Here is a 19,400-nt window from a genome sequence, read left to right as displayed (position 1 = left end):
TTGAAATTAATCAGACCATAATTGTAACACAATTGATAGATTAATTTTCAACATGGTTAAACTTTAAATTACAAATACCTAAAGCTCCAATTCTAATTCAGCCCAACCGGCCCAACAAAACAACAGCTTATCCCACCAGCCCAACAAATCTTCACTGACCCGATCCACCTTTATTGCTTCTTTACCAGTGTACAACACAACAAACAACAACCACAAACGGCGTACAACAGTAACAGCAACAAACGACGACATCAACAAAACCCTAGCCGCCTCTCTTTTGTTTACCGTTTTACCCTCGCGTTCAGCCATTTTTTGCTAGAATTTTATCATCTTTTCTCTTGATCTGGCTACACTTGTGTATTCTTGGCAAAATCTCACCAACACAGTAGAGCGTGAATTTGCATTAATGGTAGCAGCTCGTTTTGGTCTCCTTTATTCTTCTTTTCATCTTCCCATTTTGATTTTACTATCAATTTCATACAAATTACAGGTTGTATATTGTCAGATTGAGGATTTTAAAAATCCCTATATTTTTTCTTTACAAACATTTCAAATCCGGAAAGCCCCTAATTTCTTCGATAAATAGATGGAGCAGAATAGAGGTAAGAGAGGAGTATTTTTTGGGGAAAAACTTGGAGATTCTGGACGCACATGCTTCTAATCTCACGTAACCAAAATTCTCGAAGAACATTAAAAAAAGCAAATTCAATGACCTCATTTTGAAATCCATTGATTAGAATCAAATTGTGGTGGCGGAAGTCCGTCGTCAAAGCTCGTTTGTCTCAATTCGCTGCTCTAAAAAAGGTGAACTATTCACCGTTTTGCACCTTCTCTTTTGTTCTTTGATTGTTGTGATGCAAAACCTCTTTATTTCTGGTGAAAATTTGTTGTTATTTAGGTATTTATTTGTGCTGGGAATCTGCAGAATGTTTTAACCCATTTTTCTTTTGGTGAGGATTCTAGGATTAAGGGTTAAAATTGTTCGTGTGCAGTGGTTTGAAATAAAATTGATTTACTTTTCTGAATTTGATTCAATCTCTACTGTGTTTAATCTGAGATTTGATAATTTCTGCCTATGAACAGTATCTAAACTGGGCATTAGATTTCGTTGTTCGAAACTTGTTGGAAGTTCTAGGTGTATTGAGTAGCTGGCATTGTTGTTTGAATGAGTTGTTAGGTTGAGGATTCCTCAAGGCTCTTCATGGCCTGCAAAGTCAAAGTCAGGAGAAAATGAAACCATAATGAATTTTTCCTTATCCTTTGCACGAAGTGAACTAACAGAGGAAGAGGAATTTTATAAATCTCTTTCTTCCTCTTCAGGAGAGTACACTGCCAGGACTTTTCATGAGTATTAAAAGAGCTTGTTTGGATTCTCTTCTACTGTTGCTTCCTAGGTTTGTCTGTCGTTTGACCAATACTTTAAGCATCTCTTTGGCTCTACTTGACAAACAAGGTTTACGAGGTGCAATTTAAGGTTGTTCTTTTGATATTATGTAAGTTTTGGTTTCCCAAAAGTATGAAATTCTAATTCTACACTAAATCGCTTCGCCTTGTTATGAGTTGATGTGTGCCTTTAAAGCCAATGCAACTTTGGGGGAATGACTCTCATTGTATATAACCATTTTCGACATGTCAAGGCATTCCTTTTCTCTCTAAACCAATGCAACCTTTTTTGTATGCATGTTTCTGTACGTAAAAATACATGAATATGTGCTTATATTTCAAGTTATCCTCAGTAGTTGTGCTCCAAAGAATTAACATGATAAGTGGAAATAAGAGGCCAGTGATGACAATGCTTATGGGTTAGTAACATTGGGCATTGTATCTTTGTCACTTGTAACTTCTCATGGCAATTTTTTTTTCGAACTCGGATTTAGTCTTACTTTTTAGCCTATTATCTTGATGATTCTGTTTCTTTTTTTACTTGCATAGAGATTTGTGATAGATGATTCAATATTAAGAATGTTTAATTAGGCTTAAGTTTTTCTTTAATATTTTCAAAGAAGCTAGTATGATCTTAAGTAAGAAAAACATATTATGTTACTTCTATTTTCCTTTATCGACTTGCCTTTGAACGGAATAATCCTTTTTTTTTGTTTTCTTTAACATGCACTTTTTAATGAGTTTAAATGGACTCTCCTCCTCAACAATCTCCCCGTTTATAGAGTCAAAATGCTTGCCAAGTTTCCAAGCGGATTGAGATACATGCTCAAAGGGACTGATGTAGTGCTGGTATACTGCAGATATACACAAATATACGGGACTTACAGGTCAGATATTGCTGGTATACTCCAGTGTATGGCGTATAACAACATTATAGGCGAGGATATTTGTTTTTAAACACGGATATACAATGTGTATGCGAAAAATGCAGCAGTAGCAAGTCTGATATACCATCAATATACAGCTGGGTATACACTGCAGAAATGGACCAAAAGTCCATAAAGAATAGGCCTAAAGCTGGCCAGATTTGAAAAGGGCCCAATCTTAACTCTTCTCTCTTTAGTTTCCATTTTAACTTGTTATTTGTATTTATTTGTACACTTTAATTAATTAATCTAGATAAATTCTCTTAGATGTTGCTATTTTTATTTATCTTCATTTTCTTCTCATTAATTATTTGAATGTCCGAGGGGGTTGGGGCGTGGGGCCGTGGTGGGGGCGGGGGATGAGGAAAGGGCGGGAGTGGGAGGGAGGCCAAGGTTTGGCCGCGGGGGGGGGGGGGGGGGGGGGGGGGGGGGGGGGGGGGGGGGGGGGGGGTAGTGGAGGGCGTGTGGATAGTGATAGTAGGCTGAGGGTTGGGTCTTGGAATATAGGAACCCTTCAGGGTAAGTCCATAGAGCTTGTGAAGATTCTTAGGAAGAGGAGGATCAATATTGCGTGTGTTCAAGAGACCAAGTGGGTAGGGTCTAAGGCTAGGGAGGTGGATGGTTACAAGCTGTGGTACTCTGGGAGCGAGAGGCGTAGGAATGGAGTTGGCATCTTAGTAGATGAAGAGCTTAGAGGTCAGGTAGTAGAGGTGAAGAGGATCAACGATAGGTTGATGACTATTAAGTTGGTCATTCGGGGGTTTACCCTGAACTTGTGTAGTGCCTATGCGCCGCACGTGGGATCGGAGGGGGAGGAGAAGATGCGGTTTTGGGAGGCTTTGGAGGAGGTGGTGAGAGGCGTGCCTAGCTCGGAGAAGATTGTTGTAGCAGGAGATTTCAACGGGCACATCAGGGCGTTACCGGGAGGCTTTGGTGATGTGCATGATGGTTTTGGTTTTGGGGAGAGAAATAAAGAGGGGGCTACTCTATTGGAGTTTGCGAGGTCCTTTGGGCTGGTGGTGGTGAACTCGGGCTTCCCGAAGAAGGACGATCACCTGATCACCTTTCGAAGCGCGATAGCCAGGACCCAGATTGACTTTTTGTTGCTTAGGAAAGGGGATAGGGCGTTGTGTAAGGACTGTAAGGTCATCCCGAGTGAGAATCTTTCGACCCAGCATAGGCTTTTGGTTATGGATTTAGGTATAAAGAAGAATAGAAAGAGGAGGAGTAAGGAGTGTAGACCTAGAATTAAGTGGGGCGGCTTGACGCCAGTGAATGTGTGGGAGATAGGGGAGAAGTTGGCGAGAATGGGGGTGTGGGAGTGTAGGGGGGACGTGGATAGTATGTGGGATAGGGCGGCTAGGTGCATCAGGGAGAATGCAAGTGAGGTGTTGGGTGTTTCTAGGGGCCGAGCCAGTCATCATCGGGGGGATTGGTGGTGGAATGAAGAGGTGGAGAAGAAAGTGGGGACCAAGAAAGAGGCGTATGCTAAATTGGTTGAGAGTAAAGACGAAGAAAAGAAGCGGGTAAACAGGAAAGAGTACAAGCTAGCTAGGAAGGAGGCTAAGTCAGCAGTCACGGCAGCTAAGACGACCGCTTTTGAGAGCTTGTATGCAGGGTTACAGGGGAAAGGAGGGGAGAAAAAGTTGTTTAGACTCGCTAAGGCTAGGGAGAGGAAGGGTCGTGACCTCGATCAGGTGAGGTGCATTAAGGGGGAGGACGGTAGAGTGTTGGTGGAGGACGGCCACATTAAGAATAGATGACAGTCGTACTTTCATAGGCTCTTGAATGACGAAGAGGATAGAGCTATTGTGTTAGGGGAACTGGAGCACTCAGAGGAGTGTCAGGATTTTAGCTATTGTAGACGTTTTAAGGTAGAAGAGGTTAGAGAGGCTGTTCGCAGGATGCGAAGGGGTAGGGCGACGGGGCCGGACGAGATATCGATGGAGTTTTGGAAGTTTGTTGGAGAGGCTGGTGTAAGGTGGTTGACTGGATTGTTTAATGAAATTTTCAAGACGGCAAAGATGCCCGAGGCTTGGAGGTGGAGTACCATGATCCCTCTCTATAAGAATAAGGGTGACATCCAGAGTTGCAATAACTATAGGGGGATTAAGTTATTGAGTCACTCTATGAAGATTTGGGAGAGAGTGGTCGAGGTGAGGCTGAGACGGATAGTGTCTATTTCGGAAAACCAGTTTGGATTTATGCCTGGCCGCTCGACGACGGAGGCAATTCACCTGGTGCGGAGGTTGGTAGAACAGTATAGGGAAAGGAAGAAGGACCTGCACATGGTGTTTATCGACCTGGTGAAGGCTTACGACAAAGTCCCCAGGGAGGTGCTTTGGAGATGTTTGGAGGTGAGTGGAGTACCGCTGGCATATATCAGAGCAATTAAGGATATGTATGATGGAGCGAAAACTCAGGTGAGGACGGCGGGAGGAGACTCAGAGCATTTCATTGTCTTGACAGGATTGCATCAGGGATCTACTCTTAGTCCCTTTTTGTTTGCGTTGGTGATGGATGTGTTGATGCGGCATATTCAAGGGGAGGTGCCTTGGTGTATGCTTTTTGCAGACGATGTAGTTCTGATAGATGAGACTCGAGGTGGTGTGAATGACAAATTAGAGGTGTGGAGGCAAACTATTGAGTCTAAAGGGTTCAGGGTAAGCAGAAGCAAGACAGAGTATGTGGAATGCAAGTTTAATGACGTGAGGCGGGAGAATGAGGTAGTAGTGAAGCTGGAATCACAGGAGGTATGTAAGAGGGATAGTTTCAAGTATCTCGGGTCCGTGATCCAGAGTAACGGTGAGATTGACGAGGATGTCTCGCACCGTATTGGGGCGGGATGGATGAAGTGGAAGCTCGCGTCGGGGGTGTTGTGTCATAAGAAGGTGCCGCCCAAGCTGAAAGGCAAATTCTACAGGGTGGTAGTCCGTCCGGCCATGTTGTATGGAGCGGAGTGTTGGCCAGTTAAGAACTCTCACATCCAAAAAATGAAGGTGGCAGAAATGCGGATGTTGCACTGGATGTGTGGGCTGACTAGAGGGGATAGAGTTCAGAATGAGACTATCCGGGAGAAGGTTGGTGTGACGCCAGTGGAGTGCAAGATGTGGGAAGCCCGATTGAGATGGTTCGGACACGTGAAGAGGAGGGGCATGGATGCCCCGGTTCGTAGGTGTGAGAGGCTAGCATTGGATGGTTTTAGGCGGGGTAGGGGTAGGCCGAAGAAGTACTGAGGTGAGGTGATTAGGCGGGACATGGAGCAGTTACAGCTCACCGAGGACATGACCCTAGATAGGAAGGTCTGGAGGACGCGAATTAGGGCAGAAGACTAGGGTCGGTTTGGGTCGCTAGTGTAGGGAATTACTTGGTGGGGGTTTTATTCCTGTTATGATTCCGTGTTCCATGTTTTATTACGAATCTGTGTGCTTTCCTCTGTTTTCTAATACTTATGGGTGCCGTATTTATGTTATGTAATCTAGTTCTGTGGTTTACTATGAGTTTGTGTGGTATCTTGTGACTTGAGCCGGGGGTCTATCGGAAACAACCTTTCTACTTCTTTAGAGGTAGTGGTATGGACTGCGTACATCTTACCCCCCAGACCCCACTAGGTGGGAATACACTGGGTTTGTTGTTGTTGTTGTAATTATTTGAATTTTTCTATCCACTTTATCCTTTTAAATATATAAAAAATAAAAAATAGACTTTATGTTAATCTTCTTGATTCCTAGCTTTTAGAATTAAGACGTCTCTTTTTTTGTGTTCATGTATTAATTAATCTCCTTTAAGCTAAATAGAAACATAAAAAGATATAGATTTTCTTTAATTGATTTCTTCTAAAAAAAAAAAAAAATTTTCCCATGATTGATAGTATGTTTATTATTTATTTTGGTTTAAAAATTCTTCTTAAAATCTATTAAAATCAAGATTTAAATTAACATTGATCATCAAAATAGAGTTTCCTTTAAAATGACCCCTCTCCTTAAAAAGAAATAGGTTTGCCTTAAAATTATGTTAATGAAATGAAATTTTGTTTAAATTTCTTTTCTTAAAGTCAATTCCTTTTAGTTAAAAATGGACTATTTGAACTTGAACGAAATAAATTTATTTTTTAAAATTAATTTATTTTTCAAAATTGTTCAATCAAACTTGATATTTTCGTAAAAATTGGCATTTTCATAAAGTTAGTCACCTTTTAAGTTAGTCAAAAGTGATTTTTTGATGAACCATTTTTAAACGGATGCTTCTACGTGTCTTTAAAAATCTTCGTAGGGTGTTAATTGAACCCTTACCCAGTTTCTCTTATTTCAAAGATTTATTTTTATTTTTGAATCATTGAAATTTGTGTAAGTTTTCTTGATATTTTTTACAAAAATCTAGTGGCGACTCTGTAATTTTTTTCAAAATTATTTTGAAATTCTTTTGAATCTTTTTAAATAGTTTGAAAGGGCAAAAACCATTTTCTTTAAATAAAATCAGAAAATGATAAAACGACTACTCCATTGACTAAGTTAACTTAGAAAGAGGTGAAGTTTTTGTGGTCTGATGCTTGAAAGGGTAGCTTTGAGAAGCTGAAGAATAAGTTGACTTTTGCTTCGATTTTGACCTTGCTTGAGGGTACTGATGGATTTGTTGTTTACTGTGATGCATCGCGTGTGGGACTAGGCTGTGTCTTGATGCAACTTGCTAATGTTGTGGTATATGCTTCTAGGCAGTTGAAAGTTCATGAGAAGAATTATTCGATTCATGATTTGGAGTTGGTGGCTGTAGTGTTTGCTCTGAATATTTGGTGCCATTATTTATATGGGGTTCATATGGATATTTTCTCAGATCATAAAAGCTTGCAGTATGTGTTCACCCAAAAGGAGTTGAATCTCAGGCAGAAGAGATAGCTTGAGTTGCTCAAGGACTATGATATGAGTCTTCATTACCACCCAGATAAGGCTAATGTGGTTGTTGATGCTTTAGCAGGTTGTCCATGGGTAGCTTGTCTCATGTGGATGAGAAGACACGTGGATTGGTAAAGGACATACATCGGTTGGCTAATCTTGGAGTTTGTCTTTTGGATTATGAGGATGTAGGTGTGATTGTAAAAGAGGTGGTGAAGTTATATCTTGGTGCAGAAGTGAAGGAGAAGCAGCTTTTGGACCCCAACTTGATGTTGATTAAGGATGATGTGCGTTAGCAAAAGGTCATGGCATTTGAGATTGGTGAAGATGGTATATTGCGATACTGTGGTAGATTGTGTGTTTCCGATGTTGATGGGCTATGGGAGAGAGTTTTGAATGAGGCTCATGAGTTGAGGTATAAGTTTATCCAGGTTCGACGAAGATGTATCACGACTTGAAGGAGATTTATTAGTGGAACAACATGAAGAGAGATGTGGCCAACTTCGTGTCTAAGTTTATGGTATGTCAGAAAGTGAAGGTTGAGCACTTGAGGCACGGTGGTGTGTCTCAGGAGATTGAGTTTCCTATGTGAAAGTGGGAGGTGATCGATATGAACTTTGTTACTGGTCTTTCGTGGTCTCGAAATCAGCATGATTCGATTTGGGTCATCGGGATAGGATGACTAAGTTAGCTCACTTCTTGCCTATAAGGACTACTTAAACTAGAGAGAATTATGTGAGGTTGTTCATTTTGGATCGAGGTAAGTTTCATGGTGCACCCATTTCCATTATTTTGGATCGAGGTAAGTTTCATGGTGCACCCATTTCTATTATTTTGGATCGAGGTACACAGTTCTCTTCTCACTTTTGGTGTTTGTTTTACAAGGGTTGGGCACATAGGTTAACCTTAGAACCACATTCTACTCTCAAATGGATGGACAAACAAAATGACTATTCAAACTTTGGAAGATATTCTAAGGTCCTGTGTGATAGATTTTAGTGGTAGTTGGGTGGATCATTTACCTCTCATCGAGTTTGCTTAAAACAATAGTTATCACTCTAGTAATGGGATGACCCCTTTTGAGGCTTTTTATGGTAGGAGGTGTAGATCCTATTGGATAGTTTGAGGTTGGTGAGACTAGGTTGTTCGGTCTGAACTTTGTTCACCAAGCTATGGAGAAAGTAAAGGTGATTCGAGATAGACTTAAAACAACTCAAAGTCGCCAAAAGTCCTATATGGATATGAGACTTATGAAGTTAGAGTTTGATGTTGGTGATTGGGTATTTTTAAAGGTGTCTCCTATGAAAGGAATGATGAGATTTGGGAAGAAGGGAAAACTTAGTACCTGATATGTGGGTCCATACTTGATTTTAAGGAGAGTGGATAATGTTTCTTATAAGTTGGATTTGCCTTCGAGTTTGAGTTTTATTCATCTAGTTTTTCTTGTTTAGATGCTGAAGAAGAGCGTGGGTCCTTCTTTGGTTGTGCCTATGGGGAGTGTTGGTGTTTTAAATTCCTTGTCTTATGAGAAAGTCCCGATAGAGATTTTGGATAGACAAGTTGTAACTTGAGGACTAAGGATGTCGCTTCAGTAAAAGTTCTATAGAGGAACCAAAAGATTAAACAGGCTACTTAGGAAACTGGAGAGGACATGAAGTCTAGATATCCATTCTTATTCGCCGGATTAGACAATCGTGCTTAAGGTATGTGTTTCCCTATCATCTTTGTTTTCTGACTTTGTTAAAAGAAATTGTGGTTGTGTTTTGGTCTTAGAATCGTGCTAAGGGATGTCTTGACTCATCATTTAGGGATGAATGATCTGGGGGGGGGGGGGGGGGGTGTAATGTAACAACCCAGATTTTTGCCTCTGAAAATTTAAGGTTTGGGTCTACTGCCCCAGCTATGACTCACCTAATGAGTTGTGAAGATTCCATACATGTCGCAGTGCCCCAATCGTAAGGTGACTTGTGTAGTTACCAAAGTTTCTGTCCTGGATATGATTAAGACCATACGAGTCGCGGTGGGATATTACAGTCGTAATGTGGGATTTGTAGTCCCACCAATGTAGTGGTCCCTTCTTTCTGCTATGGCTGACTGGATCCTATGAGTCATAATGTGGGACTATGAGTCATATGGTACAACTTGTAGGGTCAATAGTCGGGGTGCCTTGGGACACTGCCCAAACTACGAGTCAAGGGGACAACTCGTAGTCAGTCATTACGAGTCGTAAGGTGACTCGCAACGACTAGGCGGTAATTTTTCAGTGTTTTTATTAAGGGCACTTTGGTCAATTCCCTCTTTCCCCGCTTAGATCCCACGTCCATAAAACACCCAACAAATCAAACAAGTCTTAAACACTCGCAAATTCCTAAGCCAAGAACAAGCTAGGGTTTCTTAAGGTTGATCATTTAGAGCTTCCAAGTGGTGATTTCTCTCCATAATTATGATAATTTAAAGCATGTACCTCTCCCCTTTAACTTGTTTTACTTAAAACATGTGTTTAAATAGTTACTCATATGGATTTGAATATGGATTTTGATTTAGGTCGAGGGTTTTGGAAGGATTGTTACTTGATTTGAATTTCCATGGTTTTAATGCAAGTATTCATGTTATATTTATGTATTTTGAATCCGTTGGGGTGCATAGGTACGGTGAATGGAATGAGGGATGAGGTATTCCCCTAAATTTATGATTTTGATTTTGGAATTGGTTTGGAAATTGTGTTCCCTTAATCTACTTGTATAATTGGATTTAAAAGTATGGTTAATCACATGATTTGGCTTATTTCCCTAAACTATTGCATTGCATAAATGATTAAATGGATAAAAAGGGTTTTGAAGGCCTTGTTGGGCATGTTTTTGATTTTAAACTTGAATTAATGAACAAAGGGGGTCGTGGCATTCCCCAACTGGATTTAATAAATAGAGAGTGTCGTGGTAATCCCTTAGGTTGATGGAATTGGCATGACATAATTATAAGCTTGAAAGCATAATGGTATTACGATACCTGTGGTTGATGCCTTAACAAAAAATTCCATGGTTAAATGGATAAAGGGGTTTTGTAGATCGTCGTGGAAGGTGGAGGTCCTGGGGTGACTGATACTAGAAAACATGTTTGCCAACGTGGGGTCTTTATGACCGTGTGCATGGTTTACACTTATATATATTTTGGATTGGCTGGGGTCGAGGTCTTGTGTCACGAACTGAACTAAGGCCTGGCCGTGACGGATATCTCAAGTCCCATGTGGATTGGAGATTACCCCCTCCACCTAACAAAACCAAACACACCACGCCCCAAGGTCGGCAGAATTCCGAACATATAACAAGATAAGAGATTATCAATTTAAAGATACTATAATAAGTCTATAACCAAAACCAATTGTCCACAACCAAGCAACCAAACAATACCAGTATAAAACTTAATGCAAGTGAACATAGGAGGGATCAACCTTATAAACTAGCCAACCCTTGTGGCCTCAGAAGATGGAGTACCAAAAGCTATACGCTCATACTGAGAAGCTACAACCTGAGCCAACATATGAATGGACCGACAAAATACTGCATTGGACAACATCAACCTGAGGAGCTCGAGGAGAACTAGAGGGGATCGGTGGAACTCCAGGAGGGCAATCAGGAACTGAACCCTAGATCGAGTCTGTAACCCATAAGTAGCGTGTGTCCCATCAGCATTGTCCTCAAGTGGGACAGAGGAGTTTCCATGAGCTTCAGATCGTCTGGGAGGCATGATATGACAAGCAAACAAACGAGAATTTAGAGACTTAAGACCTTCGAATCTATAGCTTGAAACAGAACAACAAGAAAGGGAAACATTTCTAAATGTCTCGTAGCTTCTCCCTTATAAGTATGGCGCACGACACACCCATAAAAGAGACTTTACTGACACGGCTTTGTTGGACACCCAATGATACCAAACCTAGTCTTTGATACCACCTTTGTCACGATCCGAACTATGGCCTGGCCGTGATGGGTATCTCAAGTCCAGCAGAGATCAGAGATCACCCCCTTCACCTAACCAAACCAAACACACCATACCCTAAGGTTGGTTGAATTCTGAACATATAATAAGATAAGAGATTATCAATTTAAAGACATTATACTAAGTCTAATATCAAGACCAACCGTCCACAACCAAGTAACCAACTAATACTAGTATTAATGCCAATATCAATACCAGTAAGAGTACCAATACCGACACCGTTTATGCCCATTGTAGTTCAAAAAAGTCTCTAGTAAAAAATAAAGAATATCCAATTGGGATATGCTCCCAACCATAGCCAAAACCAAGACCAAAGGAATAGTAAAGTCATAAAGAAATCCATAGCATGAAATGGAGTCCTCCAAAGTATGGAAGCTCATCACTTCTGTCTGACTCAAAAACTGTCCCTGAATCACCTAGTCACTGAGTAGGAGTGGAAGTATGACCAATTCCTGCATCACTTAGGGATACAACATCCAAAGATGGTTAGCGACGTGAATGCTAGCATGTAACTCAGGGATAAAGATAACATAATAATATGATCAACAATTTAAAATCATTCAAAAGCCAACACACATAATCAAATGCACATACATAAATATATATATCACATGCTGGGACAGGGAACAAGGATCAACATGCTATTCATAACTTTATCCTGGATTGTGTAACTCAATTGTTATATAATAGTACCCACGGGATATATTGTCCCCAGCTCTCACCCCTTGGTCGGGCCCCAGTGTGTGTAGCCGCACGAATCGGAGAATAATCTTATATATATGTACATGGGGGACTCGAACCCTCCAACATATACCAAGGTGAATTAAGAACCTGATCACATAATGATTTATGGGGCACTCGAACCTCCCTAATAATGAAATAACAATAAGGGGGACTCGAACCTCCCTGATCACTTTGACCTCCCCCCCTTCAGCAAATGCGTTTTTCAGTATCGGTCACTCGGACTTCCACTTTTATGACTCAGCTATGCAACCCTTATTAGAGACCAATTAAAATAATTGTCATACATTCCTATTCAATGAACCACAATACACTTTTAGGCATACATTGTTGGTATCGTCATACCAACTACACTTGCAAGGTAACACATCATACCAAAACAATTTTCATTAACTAGGGGAGAACAACTCCCTTTGTTTATTAACATACATTGGGGAACACCAACTCCCTTTGTTTATTAAATCATCCCATTGTATTTCAAGTACTTTATTTCATGCAAGACTAGTTCAATTTTACAAATTCTCATAGTTCTCATAATCAAAACCAATTTTACATTATGGGGTTGGGGTCATAACCACTTCAAAAGTCACAAGTTTGGGAAAGTCACAATTCCCTAGTTCATCCACCATAGCAATGCACCCACAAGTTCAAAACCATATTAAAAGAATGAAAATCACATATATAAACCATAAGAAAATTGTTCAATTCATAACATTCAAAACCCCCAACATTTGTTTTCAAAACCAAAACAATAATCTAATAAACAATACTTTAAATCAAATGCCTTTAAAAAATTAACAATAAGGGAAGAGTAACATGCCTGAAATAGTAAGATGTACGGAGAGAACCACCCTTGAGAGCCCTAATAGATCAACCTCTTGAAAACCTCAAGTGTTCCTGACCTTGATGATTTAAGAATAATTGAGGAGTTACTTTGATATGTTTATGAGGGCTAATGATACCCTAAAGGGGTTATAGGACGTGGGTTTCAAGTTAGGTAAGAGGGGAAATGTCTAAAATGCCCTCAACTTAAAAGCTGCAAAAGTGTCGCCTTTGACGAGTTGACCCCTTGACTCGTAACCATACCATACAACTCGTCACCACGAGTCGTAATCAAGATAGTGAAAAGGACCACAATACATTATTGAACTTATGACTCGACCAACCCATTCGTAATGAGATCCTACAAGTCATAGGGTCCAATCATAGTTAACACAAACAAAATTTGGAACTTACACTGGATACCGTACAATTTCACCTGATGACTAGTGACATATCCTTACGGCTCTTAGTGAGCCACTCATACTCAAAACAGAATAAAACCTCAAACTTACTGGTTTGGTTAGACTCATCCCAATGAGTCGTCAAGACACCCTACCACTCTGGGGGTCCAATCGTAACCAAGGCAGTGAGCCCAAAGCTCAAGAAATTTTTAAGGGCCAAAAATTTGAGGTGTTTCAATTCTCCCCCAATTGGATCATTCATTCTCAAATGATGGGACAAGGCAATTGCTAGCATGATTTGACTTTATATTCCCCTACTCCTACCTTTAACATACTCAAAAAATAAAGATGCCAAGGAAATCACTTTTTCCTTTAACAAAGTCAGAAAACAAAGATGTTAAGAATAATACAGACCTTACGCACGATTATTCGGAGAGGGAAACAAGAATGGATACTTGGACTTCGTGTCCTCTTCGGTTCCCAAGTAGCTTCTTCAACCTTGTGGTTTCTCCATAGAATATTTATCAAAGTTACGTATTTCATTCGTAATCGTTGAACTTGTCGCTCCAAAATTTCAATCGAGACTTCCACATATGATAAGGAATCTGAAATACCCACCTGTTTCAAAGAAAGAACCATTGAAGGATCACCCACGTACTTTCTCAATATTGAAACATGAAACATCGGGTGAATGGAGCTCAAACTAGAAGGCAACTCCAACTCATACACAACCTTATCAACCCTCTTCAAAACCAAGTATGGGCCAACAAATCGGGGAGCTTTCTCTTTTTCCCAAACCACATTACTCCCTTCATGGGAGATGCCTTCAAGACACCCAATCAATAACCTCAAACTCTAACTCTCTATGCCTCACATCCGTATAGGACTTTTGGAAACTTTAGGCATCTTTAAGTCTATCTCGAAGAACCTTCCCCTTCTCCATCACTTGGTGAACTAAATCCAGGCCAAACATCCCTGTCTCACCCCTCGAACCACCCAATAAGAGATCTACTTATCCTACCATACGACACCTTAAATAGAGCCATCCTAATACTAAAGTGGTAGTTGTTATTATACGCATACTCTATAAGAGGCAAATAATTAACCCAACTACCACCATCGTCAATCACACAAGCCCAAAGCATATCTTTCAATGTCTGAATAGTTCTTTCCCCTTGACCATCCGACTGCGGGTAGACGGCAGTACTAAAGCTTACCTTAGTTCCCAAGCTTCTCTGAAATGAATGCCAAAAGTGCGATGAGAACTGAGTACTGCGATCTGACATAATAGAAACAGGCGTCCCATGCAACTTTAGAATCTCTTGGAAGAACAACCTCGTATAATCCTCTGCTGAGTAACTAGTCTTTCCAGGCAAGAAGTGAGCAGACTTAGTCATCCTAACCATAATATCCAAAATTGAATCAAACTGATTTCGAGATCGAGTAAGAACGGTAATAAAATCCATATTAATTATCTCTCAATTCCACACCGGCAGTTCAATCACTTGAGTCAACCTACTGGGCCTCAAGTGCTCAACCTTCAGTTGTTGACACACCATGTATTTACCCACAAAACTGGCCATAACTCACTTTATATTATTCCACCAGTAAATCTCCTTAAGATCATGAAACATATATATCAAATCGGGATGAATAACATAACGCGACTCATGAGCCTCAGCCAAGATCCTCTCTCTCAACCCATCTACATCAGGAACATGTAACCTCCCTTGGTAACTCAAGATACCATCACCACCAATCTAAAAATATACAACCATTTGCTATCCCACACCCTCCTTAATCTTCATTAAGACAGGATCCAGTACCTGCTTCTTCTTTATTTCAACAAGGGATGACTTCCACCTCTTGCACAAGCACACCACCATCCTTAGAGTCCAAGATATGAATTCCAAGGTTAGCCAAATAGTGAATATCTTTCACAAACTCCTGATTATCGTCATCCACATGAGCTAGACTCCCCATGGATAACTTGCTAAGAGCATCAACAATCACATTAGCTTTACCTTGGTGATAGTGGAGACTCATGTCATAATCTTTCAACAACTCAAGTCACCTTCTCTGCCTGAGATTCAACTCCTTGTAGGTGAATACATATTGCATGCTCTTATGATCAGAAAAGATATATACATGGACTCCATACAAATAGTGATGCTACATCTTTAATGCAAGCACCACTGCTAATAACTCCAAGTCATGAGCTGAGTAATTCTTCTCATGAACTTTCAACTGCCTAGAATCATAGGCCACCACCCTACCATGCTGCATCAACACACAACCAAGTCCCACGCGAGATAAATCATAATAGACAATAAAACCATCAGTGCCTTCAGGCAGAGTTAAAATTGGAGCTGAAGTCAACTTATCTTTCAGCTTGTGAAAACTACCCTCACAAGAGTCAGACCACAAAAACTTCAACTTCTTCTGGGTCAACTTAGTCAGCGGGGGAAGGTATAGTGGAGAAACTCTCCATAAATATCCTATAATAACTGGCTAAACCAAAGAAACTCCAAATATCGATTGGATTCGTCGGCCTAGGCCACTTATTAACCACTAAAACTTTTAGCAAATCCACCATGATACCTTCACTAGAAATGACATGACCCATAAAAGTAATAGCTTTCAACCAAAACTCGCACTTTAAACACTTAGCATACAAATGATGGTCTTTCAAGGTTCATAACACGATACGGAGGTAATCGGCATGATCCACCTCGCTCTTAGAATACACCAGATTATTATCTATAAACGTAATAATGAACAAATTCAAAAACCGATGGAAGACCCTATTCATGAAGTCTATGAATGTCGCTAGGGAATTAGTCAAACCAAAAGACATGACTAAGAACTCATAATGACCATACCGCATTTGGTAGGCAGTCTTAGGGATATCCACTTCCCTAATCTTTAGCTGGTGATAACCGGACCTAAGATCAATCTTAGAGAAACACCTAGCACCCTAAAGTAGGTTAAACAAATTATCAATTTGAGGAAGAGGATACTTATTCTTTACCATAACCTTATTCAATGACAGTAATCGATGCACATTCAACGAAAACCATCCTTCTTATGTACGAACAAAATAAGAGCACCCCAATGAGACACACTAGGAAGAATAAAACCCTTGTCAAGAAGGTCTTTCAACTGCCCCTTAAGCTTCTTTAACTCAGCCAAAGCATTTTATAAGGAGGGATAGATATAGGATGAGTGTACGGAACAAGGTTAATATGAAAATCAATCTCCTTATCTAGAGGAATACCAGGAATATCCTTAGAAAAAACCTTATGAAATTCATTAACCACGAGAATGGATGTCTATGAAGGACCTTTTGGGTTTGAATATTTAACCTAGACCAAATGATAAAGAGATCCTTGGAAATCAACTTTTGGGGTCTAAGATATGATATGAACCTCTCCTTAGGCACTAAAGCAACCCCTTCCCACTTAATGACTGGCTCATAATGAAAATTAAACATGACCTTACGGTTTTGATAATTTAAGAAGGCATAGTATGAATGCAACCAATCTATCCCTAATATGACATCAAAATCAACCATGTTCAATTCTATCAGATCTACTAGAGTTTCTCTGCCACCAACAGATACACACAACCCTTATAGATTTTTCTAGCAACCACGGAGTCACCCACCTAGGTAGAAATAGAAAAGGGATCAGGGATATATTCGGGACCAATCCTAAAATGCATAGGCACAAATAAGGTCATATAAAAAAGAGTAAACCCCGGATCAAGCAAGCAATACACATCATGAGAAAAAAGTCATAACATAACAATGACAACATCAGGATATGCCTTAGAGTCTTGGTGGGTAGCAAGAGCATACAAGAGATTTTGACCATTACCGATATTAGAAGCAAAAATAGCACCCTTTGGTGCAGGATTTGATGAAGTGGCAACATGAATCATATTTACCCCCGAAGCAAACTTAGAAAGACAATCCCTATGAAAATGACCAATCTGACCATATTTAAAACACTTATTCCTCCCCTCTTTACAAAACTCACGATGCACTTGCCCACAAAATCTACTAGGAGGATATGATAGAGCAGACTGAGCCTCACCAGCCTGAGATTGTGATACTATACAAATTTGTTACGTATCAAAAACAAGCCAAAATAGTCCACAAATAAAGGGAAACCTGAGAGCTCAGCAAACACAGAATCTCGACTCTAATAACATCAAGAAACAAGGTGTAAATGACACCAAAAGAACTAACAACAACAAGACATAAACAATAATAACGAGAGGAACAATATTGCAATAACAATAATCCAACGGTTATAAGATTACAAGAACAACAAGAACCAAATGGTTCACTAGACTACACAACTAGTACATGATATGTAAAGATAGAAAGTGAGACATACACTATTACAAGGTTAAGAACCCAAAGATGTATTAAATCTAAAGACCTCTAAGACTTATAATAGCAAAACCACACTCTTATGTAACACAAGAGGGATTCCACCGCTTAAGCACCAATGTTTCCAAGCAATACATAATCAAAAGTGAATCCACATTTGTTCATATCCTAGTTTAGGCCTAGAGACCCTCTCCACTTTTTCCTTCCTCAAATCCTGGGGAAAGAAGCGATCTAGAAAATTACTAGAAAATCATCCCACAGTGTGGATTTGGCATCATCTCCCCTAAACTATTCTCGTTTCTCAAATCCTTCAGTTGACAGGTAGCAAATTCTACAACCTCCATATTAGTAGCATACATAATGCAAAAGATCTTCTCCATCTCATTAATGAAATCTTAAGTATTTTCCTTAACATTAATGCTAATGAACACAGGAGGGCTCAACCTTATAAATTAGCCAAACCTTGTATCCTCAGAAGATAGAGTAACAGAAGCTACATACTCAGACTGAGAAGCTACAGCCTGAGCCAACACATAAATAGACTAATAAAATTTTGCATTCAACAACATCAGCCTGAGGAGCTCAAGGAGGACTAGATGGGATCGGTGGAACTACAGGAGGGCAATCAGGAACTAGAACCTAGACTGGGTCTATACCACATAAGCAGGCATGTACCATCAGTATTGTGCTTATGTGGGACAGATGAGTTTCCATGAGCTTCAGATTGTCTGGGAGGCATGATCTAAAAAGCAAACAAACGAGAATTAGAGAGACTCAAGACCTTATACTCTATAGCTTGAAACAGAACAACAATAAAGGAAAACATTCCTAAATATCTGGTAGCTTCTCCCTTATAGGCATGCTACACACCTATAAAAGAAACTTTACTGACACGGCTTTATTGGACACCCAATGACACCAAACCTAGTCTCTAATACCTCCTTTGTCATGATGCAAACTAGTTCCTGGATGTGATGGGTATCTCAAGTTTCATGTAGAGCGAAGATCATACCCTTCACCTAACCAAACCAAACACACCATGCCCTATGGTCAGCTAAATTCTGAACATATAACAAGATAAGAGATTATCAATTTAAATACATTATAATAAGTCTATAACTAAAACCCACCGTCCACAACCAAGAAACCAGCCAATACCAGTATTAATGCCAATACCAATACCAATACCATTACCAATATCAATACCGCCCATACCCATAGTAGTCTGACAAATTCTCTAATCAAAATCAAAGAATATCCAGTTGGGATATGCCTCCGACCATAGATAAAACTAAAATAAAAGGAATAGTAAAGTCATAAAGAAATCCATAGCATGAAATGGAGTCCTCCGAAGTATGAAATATCACCACTTCAGTATGACTCAAAAGCTGTCCCTGAATTACCTAGTCACTGAGTAAGAGAAGTGGAAGTATGACTAATTCCTACATCACATGTGTATATATATATAAATGTATATATCTATCTATCGATGGATGGATGTGAACATGTATACTGAGTTTGGACTGAATTTTGAGTGGCAGTATTTTATTCCTATCCTGAGTTACATGCTATGCTCACCCCGCTAACCATATCTGGATGTTGTATCCCCATGTGATCTAGCAAATAGAGACACTTATTCTTTTCCTGCATAGCGATTAAGTGATTCCTATATCGATCGTGATTCAACTTGAAGTAGTGAGCTTCCATACTTTGAAAGACCCTTATTTTATGTTCTTATTTTATTTTGTTTTAGATTATTATTTTTGGACTCTTTTTGGCTATGGTTGGGGGAATGTTGTTCTTGAATTTTAGAGGCTTTGTGAATTACTGTGGATTGGGATCG

General features: G+C 39.8%; 1 long non-coding RNA gene across 1 annotated transcript; it reads left to right on the top strand.

Moving 5' to 3' along the window:
• LOC124888520 lies at window positions 1-2,575 on the top strand. Its single transcript, XR_007046885.1, has 2 exons — window positions 1-804; window positions 2,244-2,575. It is a non-coding gene; the product is annotated as an uncharacterized LOC124888520 (long non-coding RNA).
• The last annotated feature ends 16,825 nt before the right edge of the window (window positions 2,576-19,400 follow it).

The sequence above is a fragment of the Capsicum annuum genome, chromosome 11 (genome assembly GCF_002878395.1).
Source record: "Capsicum annuum cultivar UCD-10X-F1 chromosome 11, UCD10Xv1.1, whole genome shotgun sequence".
Taxonomy (NCBI): Eukaryota; Viridiplantae; Streptophyta; class Magnoliopsida; order Solanales; family Solanaceae; genus Capsicum; species Capsicum annuum.
This window is presented reverse-complemented; position numbering and strand designations above follow the sequence as displayed.